This window comes from Somniosus microcephalus, chromosome 13 (genome assembly GCF_052327205.1).
Source record: "Somniosus microcephalus isolate GS21.2 chromosome 13, FLI_Smic_1.0, whole genome shotgun sequence".
NCBI lineage: Eukaryota > Metazoa > Chordata > Chondrichthyes > Squaliformes > Somniosidae > Somniosus > Somniosus microcephalus.
The window spans coordinates 10,492,194-10,502,976 of NC_140999.1; the positions used below are offsets into that span (position 1 = coordinate 10,492,194).

The 10,783-nt window shown below is 44.1% G+C and overlaps 1 protein-coding gene across 3 annotated transcripts in view; it reads right to left on the reverse strand.

Annotated features, from left to right (window-relative positions):
• The window catches only part of LOC147108047 (small glutamine-rich tetratricopeptide repeat-containing protein alpha-like), a 45,595-nt gene extending 36,937 nt beyond the window's left edge, over nt 1-8,658 (reverse strand). The window contains exon 1 of one of the 3 annotated variants that reach the window (XM_086004494.1): nt 8,536-8,658. The gene's annotated coding sequence lies outside the window, so the exon portion shown is untranslated. Of the gene's footprint in view, nt 1-5,815; nt 5,839-8,535 lie in introns of those variants that run through there. The other 2 variants (XM_086004492.1, XM_086004493.1) reach the window with 2 other exon arrangements.
• Between the last annotated feature and the right edge of the window lie 2,125 nt (nt 8,659-10,783).

Below are 10,783 nucleotides of genomic sequence, written 5' to 3' on the forward strand. Positions count from 1 at the left end.
GGGAAAAGCAGCCCATCTTTCTGTACACGGGCTCATTCCATGCCAGACCATTTGCCCAGAGATCCGACTTCCAAAATGCTAAGTTAAAAACTTCCTTGGTTGCATACAAAGGAAGACCCGGGGTTATCTGGAGACAGAATGGTGGGATTAGTTGTGAATTGTTCCAGTAAAAGAGCCGACACAATGGGCCGAATGGCCTCCTTCCATGTTGTAAACTTCCACAGTAAGTCTTAAAGGAATATCAGGAACCTGCCAACAAATGGAGTCCGTCATCACAAGCTTATCCTAAAGAAAGCTTCATACCGCCAGTCACCAGCACAGATTAAAGAACAATTCAATTTGTGAAAACTATTTTCAGCTACCAGAACACCCACTTACCTTGGTAATGGGCATCATATCCCTGCATTTCAAACCGAGTACAACTAACAAAACAAATACAAAAAGGCAAAATACTGCAGATGCCGGAAATCTGAAATATAAACAGAAAATGCTGGAAACACTCAGCAGGCCAGGCAGCATCCGTGGAGAGAGAGAAACAGAGTTAATGTTTCAGGTCGATGAAACACTAACTCTTTCTCTCATCACAGATGCTGCCAGGCCGGCTGAGTATTTCCAGCATTTTCGGTTTATAGAACACAAAACAAACACTGCTCGTCAATGTTTTAGGTTTGAGAATAGTTAGATGCTACAGAGAGAGACTAGCAAGTAATTTAAATCAATACGTTCCAGTGATTACACAGAATATACAGCACAGAAACAGGCCATTCGGCCCCACTGGTCCGTGCCGGTGTTTATGCTCCACACGAGCCTCCTCCCACCCCTCTTCATCAAACCCTATCAGCCTATCCTTCTATTCCTTACTCCCTCATGCGTTTATCTAGCTTCCCCTTAAATGCGTCTATGTTATTCACCTCAACCAAGCCTTGTGGTAGTGGGTTCCGCATTTCTCCTGAATTGAACAGCCAGTGCAAAGTTTAGCTGATATACAAATGTCAGTAGAACCCAGAATAATTTAACTCACTTCTCCACCAGGATTAAAAAATAATTAAATGTCTGTTCTGAATCAGGCACAAACAAGAGAGTGACTGAGGCAGCCTGATTTTAAAATAACTCTGCCCTAAAAAAAAAATCCACTGATTGCCATATTGGCCATTAAAACTTGAAGCAGAAGACAACTTCCTACTTTTGCCTGCTACAGTTTTATACATATGTAGGCATCCACCCTACAAGACCCGATGGTTCTAAGCAAGATAGAATAAGCCGAGAGATCTGCAGCCTTGCCGACTGGTGAAAGGTACATATCCAAAACATTATAACCAGTCTTTTCTTTTTACAGATGTTGACCAACTTGCTATTTATTTCTAGCATTTTGTTTTTATTATTGGTTCCATTATCCTATGTTGAAGTATTTTCTGTTGGTCATGGGGAGAGGGATGATGCAGTTTCTCTGTACAAGCCAAATAGCAGATTTATATTTTCCTTGCTCCAAAAAGATTTTTGCAAGAATTTGCCTTAAACCTGCTTAAAAATTGTGACAGGTGCTGTTGCGTATGTACCTTTAAGAGAATAACTGGTCTCAGACTGCAGTACCGGCAGTGACCACCCCTGTATAAAAGGCGCTAGTGAGCCTCTGTTGTTTTCAGTTTCACTATTGACTTCCATCAGTAAAGACTTGCTTTGTTCAACTCCTGCTGTCCGTGTCTCAATCATTCACGGACATAATAGGTGCATGAGGTGCCACACAAGAAATTCACAAAGAGTTATTTTATTAGATTATAAAATAGATTTTTCATGTGAACTAAAAGCTTTGGAAACCTGAGCAGTCTCACCGTTACAATCTATTCTCGATATTCAGATAACTGCTCCACGTCCTTGTATTCCGTTCCTTAGATTTAGGACTTCTCAGGGAGGACAGCTCATAGCAGGATGGACATTTTTTTACAGCACAGAAGGAGGCCATTCGACCCATTGTGTCTGCGCTGGGCAAAACAGAACTCTCCAGCCGAATCCCACTTTCCAGCACTTGGTCCGTAACCTTGTAGGTTACGGCACTTCAAGGACATATCCAAGTAAATGTGGTGAGTGTTTCTGCCTCTACCACCCTTTCAGGCAGTGAGTTCCAGACCCCCACCACCCTCTGGGTGAAAAAAATTCTCAACTCTCCTCTAATCCTTCTACCAATGACTTTAAAATCTATGCCCTCTCTGGTTATTGACCTCTCTGCTAAGGGAAATAGGTCCTTACTATCCACTCTATATCTAGGCCCCTCGTAATTTTATACACCAGTTCAATTTGCTCCCATTACTTGCCATCCAACAACATGCATGGATGAGTTATCAATGCCTCTTTTGATTTTGTAACCACTATTCATTGGCATAGTGTCTCAGTCTTAAATCACTGTACAACTGCAATAATAAAAGTGCTTCAAAGAGGGAGGTCAGTGACAACATGAAACACACTAAAGCTGTGCATGGCATGGAGTGGTAGAACAGGCAGAGACAGCAATATTTTCCACCTCGGCAGGCTCGGGGGAAGGTGAAAAGCACACACTTACAGGCAATCAACCCAGATTGTGTAACTACATAGCAACTAGCTACTGTGACATGGGTAGAGGTCTGGGAGCAGATGAACTGCAGGTTCTCCAGGGTGAAAGGTTGCAGTCAAAAGAAAAAAAATTATAGTAAAAGGATATATTGTGCAATCAAGCCCAACATCAAGAATGCATGTGCATGCCGAGGACTCCATTTCTCTTTGCTCTGTGACATTGGTTCCAGATCCTTTCCCCACCCTCTCTCTGTAGAGCTAGTCCAGGAAGAAGAATGAGAGATAAAGAGGGAGCATAACACACACTGGGTAAATTAAAGGACAGAGGGTAAATGAAAGACAAGGTGACTAGTCTGGAAGCCTATTCTATTAAGCTGTATAAAGATCTTTGAGAATCAACACAGTTCTGTATTAATAATTGAGACAATTATCTATATATATACACACACACACATATATATAGGTAACGAGATTTTTGTAGATTTGTAAGCAATATTCCCTCGAGTTTTTATTTTAGGTGCGCGGTCCCTTTGGCTGCGTAGCCCATTCAAATTTTTGCGCATGCGCGGTTTCTTCAATATAAAAGCCACCGAGCAGCCTGCACGGGACCTCCAGACCACAGCGCAGCCACGCAGCTCAGCAGGAATGATGTTTGTAAGCAAGTTAAATTTACAATTAATTGGAGTTTAATGATTCACAGATGCAGTTTTGTCTCAAGACTCTTGATTTTTTTTGCTGTTTTAATCAAAGATACTCCAAGAATAGACTTCTCTGAATTTGACACAAAACTGTACAGATTCTCATCAGCAAAGAACACGTTGCAGACTGGCAATCATAGCAACTCCTGAAAACCTCTGGTGGCATCAGGCTATGAATTTGGGGCAGAAATATTCAGATTTTTGTACATTACTGGCAATGGGGAGTGCTGCTACAGAATATGTATTGATTATTGGTGCAATGGCCATAACAAAGAGTTATTTTCGTGTCTCCTAATGCAAAGGGAGTGGAGCATGATTCCATGCGTACCTTCCACTGTCTTTTCCACACGGTCATTCTTCATGCGCACACCCAGGAACTGAGTGCTGGCAGGCTATTTGAGGATATCACAGCCCAGGTGGATCCTATCTTCACCCAATGTTTACACTTGCACCCATTTCAGTGGAGGGGCAATGGGTACATCAGGACTTCTTGCTGATTTCCCCACTGTTTTGCTCAGGACGAATTGTCGCACTCCTACCCTAGCTAGGATTAGCTAATTTAGACTGGCAATAAAAAGCAAGACTCACATTTATGTAAGAACGTTAAGAAATAGGAGCAGGAGTTGGCCATTCTGCCCCTCGAACCTGCTCCACCATTCAATAAGATCATGGCTGATCTTCAACCTCAACTCCAGTTTCCTGCACGATCCCCATATCCCTTGATTCCCTCAATATTTCCCCAAAAATATAGAGCCTTCTACGACCACCGGACATCCCAAAGCGCTTTACAGCCAATGAAGCACTTTTTGAAGTGTAGTCACTGTTGTAATGTAGGAAACGCAGCAGCCAACTTGCACACAGCAAGCTCCCACAAACAGCAATGTGATAATGACCAGATAAGCTGTTTTAGCAATGTTGATTGAGGGATATATATTGAGCAGGACACCGGGCAGAACTCCCCTGCTCTTCTTCGAAAGGGTGCCATAGGATCTTTTACATCCACCTGAGAGAGCAGACAGGGCCTCGGTTTAACATCTCATCTGAAAGGCGGCACCTCCGACAGTACAGCACTGGAGTGTCAGCCTAGATTTTTATGCTCAAGTCCCTGAAGTGGGGCTTGAAACCACAACCGTCTGACTCAGAAGCGAGGGTGCCACCAACTGAGACACGGCTGACACTTAGACAATCAACCCCGGGATCTTCTGATCTGTATGACTCAGTTTATTTCATTAGTGAAAATGGCTTTTATGCTTGAATATGTACCAAATCTCCAAATGGTTTAACTCAGAGTAAACCACGTGGTTTCATAATAAGAGCAATATACCATGCAATGCACAATGCTTTGTTCTAAGATGGAGCCATGTTTAAGCTGACATGTCCTTTTAAAGACCATAAAGTCTAATCTCTACAAGTCAACAGAACCCAAAGTCAGTTTAATTGTTGCTTGGTTAGGGAACTTTGCAAACTGCAAAGTGTTTGCCTCTTTCATCTCAGAAGTGCCAGCATTTTATAACTGTTGGGCAGAGTTTTTTTAACAGCTTAAAATAGGTTTGATATCACAAAGGGTAAACACAGCAAGTCACTAATTTGACATTCTACATTGCTTATCAATAATGCTGTACAGTACTCTATGATTCAAACATCCCCCAAAGTCAAAGCAAAATACCTCATTAGGAATAATTGCAGACTGGACCATTTTAATCAGAGAAAAGCATAATTACCATAATGGATTTCACAAATAAGGTTATGCAAATGTACAAATAAAAATAAAGCTTGAATTATTATAGCAGCTACACAGACTGCTCGAGTGTGGGATGCGAGTAGAGCTACCAAATGCCATACATCTGTTGAGTTACAAATGAGCCAAAAACATCACACCTTGCATCTAGATCATACAACAGCATGAAGTACTGGGATCCCCATCCAATTTTCCTTGTCCACCGCCCACTGTTTTCTCCTGTTCCTGGAGAGAAAATATCAGGGAATATACTGGGAGACAGGGCTACCCCTTCCGCCACTGCAGTGTAAAAACAGTCACTTTCCCCGATAAGTGATAGAATAGTTCTATTTCAATTGGGGTTGGAGAGAATGGGGAAATGAGGAAGAGATGAGTCAGCTCTGCCTCTTGGGCTAATGAGCAAGAATAGAAGCCAATCAGCATAGTTAAAGGAGAGAGAGAGCCAGGAAACAAACACGGCAAGAGGCATTAGGCATCTGAAAAGGGAGAAAAATCCATTTGTGGAATAAAGCAAACAAAAGGGTTTGGAAAAGAGAAAATAAAAATAAAAATCCCTAACAGCAAAAGTAACAAAGCAGCAAATCAGCATATACAATAGATCTGCACATGAAAAAAATCCCATACAGATGTCAAAAGGAATATTTGTTTTATTTCAATCTCTACCAGGTTTGTTTAAAGGAAACACACAATATTATTTTATTTATTGCAATTGACTGTAGAAACTTTATACTAGTTATGGGGAAGCAGCGTAGACTGTCCAACACCCACATTTTCAACATGCCAATTAACTAAAAATGCAGTGCTGTCAGTAAGTGGGCTTGCAAAATTTCCATACCTTGCGCACTTGAACTATGAAGGCCCAGCAGCACAATTCTAAATTCAGTCCTTTCAAAGTTGGATTCTGCAAGAAGGGATCATTTTATGCTGAAGTACTGGTGGTTCATAGAATGGTTACAGCACAGGAGGTGGTCATTTGGCCCGTCGAGCCCGTGCCAGCTCTCAAGAGCACTTCAGCTAGTCCCAGTCCGCCACCCTTTCCCCGTAGCCCGACAAGTGTTTTCCTTCAGGTACTTATGCAATTCCCTTTTGAAAGCCACGATTGAGCCTGCCTCCACCACCCTCTCAGGCAGTGCATTCCAGATCCTAACCACTCGCTGCGTAAAAAAGGTTTTCCTCGTGTCACCTTTGGCTCTTCTGCCAATCACCTTAAATCTGTGCCCTCTGATCCTTGACCCTTCCACCAATGTGAACAGTTTCTCTCTATCTACTCTGTCGAGACCCCACAGGTTAATTACAGGTCTGTTCCGGGCATTTGAGGGAATAATAAACCAGCAACCAAATAAGAACATAAGAAGTAGGAGCAGGAGTAGGCCATACGGCCCCTCGGGCCTGCTCCGCCATTCAATAGGATCATGGCTGATCCGAACCTAGACTCACGTCCACTTCCCTGCCCGCTCCCCGTAACCCCTAATTCCCTTATCAGCTAGGAAACTGTCTATCTCCGTTTTAAATTTATTTAATGTCGCAGCTTCCACAGCTCTCTGAGGTAGCAAATTCCACAGATTTACTACCCTCTGAGTGAAGAAGTTTCTCCTCATCTCAGTTTTGAAAGGGCAGCCCCTTATTCTAAGATTATGCCCCCTAGTTCTAGCCTCACCCATCAGTGGAAACATCCTCCCCGCATCCACCTGATCAAGCCCCCTCACAATCTTATATGTTTCGATAAGATCGCCTCTCATTCTTCTGAATTCCAATGAGTAGAGGCCCAACCTACTCAACCTTTCCTCATAAAAGTCAACCCCCTCATCTCCTGAATCAACCGAGTGAACCTTCTCTGAACTGCCTCGAGAGCAAGTATATCTTTTCTTAAATATGGAAACCAAAACTGTACGCAGTATTCCAGGTGTGGCCTGTATAACTGAAGCAAGACTTCCCTTCCCTGCTTTTATACTCCATCCCCCTTGCAATAAAAGCCAAGATTCCATTGGCCTTCCTGATCACCTGCTGCACCTGCATACTAACCTTCTGCGTTTCATGCACCAGGACCCCCAGATCCCTTTGTACTGTAGCACTTTGCAGTTTCTCTCCATTTAGATAATAACTTGCTCTTTGATTTTTTCTGCCAAAGTGCATAACCTCACACTTTCCAACATTATATTCTATCTGCCAAATTTCTGCCCACTCACTTAGCCTGTCTATGTCCTTTTGCAGGTTTTTTATGTCCTCCTCACTCACTGCTTTCCCTCCCATCTTTGTATCGTCGGCAAACTTGGATATGTTGCACTTGGTCCCCTCCTCCAAATCGTTAATATAGATTGTAAAGAGTTGGGGTCCCAGCACTGACCCCTGCGGAACACCACTAGTTACTGATTACCAACCCGAGAATGAACCATTTATCCCAACTCTCTGTTTTCTGTTAGATAGCCAATCTTCCACCCATGCCAGTATATTACCCCCAATCCCGTGATTTTTTATCTTGTGCAGTAATCTTTTGTGTGGCACCTTGTCAAATGCCTTTTGGAAGTCCAAATACACCACATCCACTGGTTCCCTTTTATCCACCCCGTTTGTTACGTCCTCAAAGAATTCGAGCAAATTTATGAAACATGACTTCCCCTTCATAAAACTATACTGACTCTGTCCGATTAAATTATGCTTATCCAAATGTCCTGTTACTGCTTCCTTAATAATGGACTCCAACATTTTACCAACCACAGATGTTAGGCTAACTGGTCTATAGTTTCCAGCCTTTTGTCTACCTCCCTTTTTAAATAAGGGCACTGCATTAGCAGTTTTCCAATCTGCTGGGGCCTTTCCTGAATCCAGGGAGTTTTGGAAAATTACCACCAATGCATCCGCAATCCCTACCGCTACTTCTCTCAAGACCCTAGGATGTAAGCCATCAGGTCCAGGGGATTTATCCGCCTTAAGTCCCATTATCTTACAGAGTACCATCTCCTTAGTGATTTTAATCATGTTTAGCACCTCCCCCCCCATAGCCCCCTGTTTGTCCAGTGTTGGGATATTTTTAGTTTCCTCTACTGTAAAGACTGATACAAAATATTTGTTCAGCGTTTTTGCCATCTTCATGTTCCCCACTACTAATATCACAGGATCAATGAAGTGTCCTTATGCCATGTTGGTACCAATACACCCGACTGAATTATCACCAAATTTCACCTCGCCCCTTCCCCCCTCTTAATCTTGGAGGCCTGTCAGTGCAACAGAGGAACGACTGTGCAATGGTTTCAGCGAGGAATGTGCCAGCTATTAGCGCTTGAAACGGTCTCTCTCACACACACACACACACACACACACGTAACCCAAGACCGAGTAACACAAGGACAGACATTCCAGCCTGGGCCTACTGCCCCTGAGCGCCTCCTCACTCACACCCACCGACCGACCGACACAACCGTCGGGAGAATAACCCTCCTCCCGGGACCTTACCCGCAACATTCCCCCCTCCCTGTAGTCAAGCCTTAGCTGGGGGCACAAAGCCATTCCCTCGCGTCTCCCCGCGCCCCCCGTTAAGAAAGACTCCCTTAAACTCACCGTTTTCTGACTCACTGAAACACGAACACCCTCCTCCACCGACTCGGCACCTCGCTGCGCAGGCGCCGTCAACAGGCACGTCCCGATCTCGGCGCGCACGCGCGGTTTACAGGGCACCCGATCTCAGCGCGCACGCGCGGTTTACAGGGCCACCCGATCTCAGCGCGCACGCGCGGCTGCCGCACCTTGCCTTCAGCCACGACGCAGCGTTTTGCATATGCTCCAGCAGAGGAGCGGGACTTCCGTGAACTTGTTCGCCACGTGTGCGCTTTTTTAAAAAAAAGACATGCATTTCTATAGCGCCTTTCACCACCTCAGGACGCTTTGCAGCCAATGAAGTAGTTTCCGCACAGCAAGCTCCCACAAACAGCAATGTGATAATGACCAGATAATCTGTTTTCGTGAAATAACAACAGAAAATGCTGGAAAAACTCAGCAGGCCAGGCAACATCCGTGGAGAGAGAAATAGAGTCAACGTTTCAGGTCGAAACCCTTCACCCATTATCTGTTTTAGTGATGTTGATTGAGAGGCAACTCTTCCTCAAAGTAGTGTGTTTTCCATCCTACTTCAAAGTAGTGTGTTTTCCATCCTACTACAACTGACCTGAAACTTTAACTCTGTTTCTCTCTCCACAGATGCTGCCTGAACTGCTGAGTATTTCCAGCATTTTCTCTTTTTATGTCTTTTACATCCACCTGAGAGAGCAGACGGGGGCCTCGGTTTAACGTCTCATCCGAAAGGCGGCACCTTCGACAGTGCAGCACTCCCTCAACACTGCACTGGAGTGTCAGCCTAGATTTTTGTGCTCAAGTTTCTGGAGTGGGACTGATCCCACAACCTTTTGACTCAGAGGCGAGAGTGCAATCGTCTGAGACATGACCAAGGACAGTGAGCTGATTTGCTGTTGAGCAGATACATATTTTTAATAAAATATTTTTGGTGTATGGTGCTTATTATGTTTGTAAATTAATCAAGTGTTTGTAAATTAATCGAGTGTATTAACTACTAAAGCTGGCAAGTTACACAAAGTTGTATAAATTATATGGTTTTTGTCAGGCTTATTAATTCTGATTTGATAAGTTGACACTCATAGAATTACAGAGTATTTACAGCACAGAAACAAGCCATTCGGCCCGACAAGTCCATGCAGTGTTTCTGCTCCACACGAGCTTCTTCGCACCCTTCTTCATCTAACTCCCATCAACATATCCTTCTATGCCTTTCTCCCTCGTGTTTATCTAGCTTCCCCTTAAATGCATCTGTGCTATTCACCTCAACTACTCCCTGTGGTAGCGAGTTCCACATTCTCACCACTCTGGTAAAGAAGTTTCTCCTGGATTTATTAGTGACTATCTTATATTTATGGCCCCTGGTTCTGGTCGGCCGCACAATCTTCTCTACGTCTGCTCTATCAACTCCTTTCATAATCTTAAAGAATTTATCAGATCACCCCTCAGCTTTCTCTTTTCTAGATTGGTTGAGGGATAAATATTGGCCAGGACACCGGGGATAACTCCCTTGCTCTTCTTCAAAATAGTGCCATGGGATCTTTTACGTCCACCTGAGAGAGCAGACAGGGCCTCGGTTTAACTTCGCATCCAAAATATGGCACCTCCAATAGTGCAGCACTCCCTCAGCACTGCACTGGAGTGTCAACCTAGCTTTATGTGCTCAAGTCCCTGGAGTTGGACTTGAACCCACAACCTTCTGACTCAGGGTGCTACCAACTGAGCCACAGCTGACACTAGTTTCAGACCCAAGTTTCTCACCCTCAAACTGAATGTGAAATTCTATCATGTTATGATCACTCTTCCCTAGAGGATCCTTTACTATGAGATCATTAATTGACCCTGTCACATTATCAGAGCTAAAAAACCTGGTTCCCTGGTTGTATTGTTTTGAGATGAACAGCGGAGTTCCATCCAACGAGCAAGCCACATAAATACTGTGGCAACAAGAGCAGGTCAGAGGCTAGGTATTCTGCGGCGAGTGTCTCACCTCCTGACTCCCCAAAGCCTTTCTACCATCTACAAGGCACAAGTAAGGAGTGTGATGGTATACGCTCCACTTGCCTGGATTAGTGCAGCTCCAACAACACAAGAAGCTTGACACCATCCAGGGCAAAGCAGCCCACTTGATTGGCACCCCATCCACCACCTTAAACATTCACTCCCTCCACCACTAGCGTACTGTGGCTGCATCTACAAGATGCACTGCAGCAACTCGCCAAGGCTTCTTCGGCGGCAC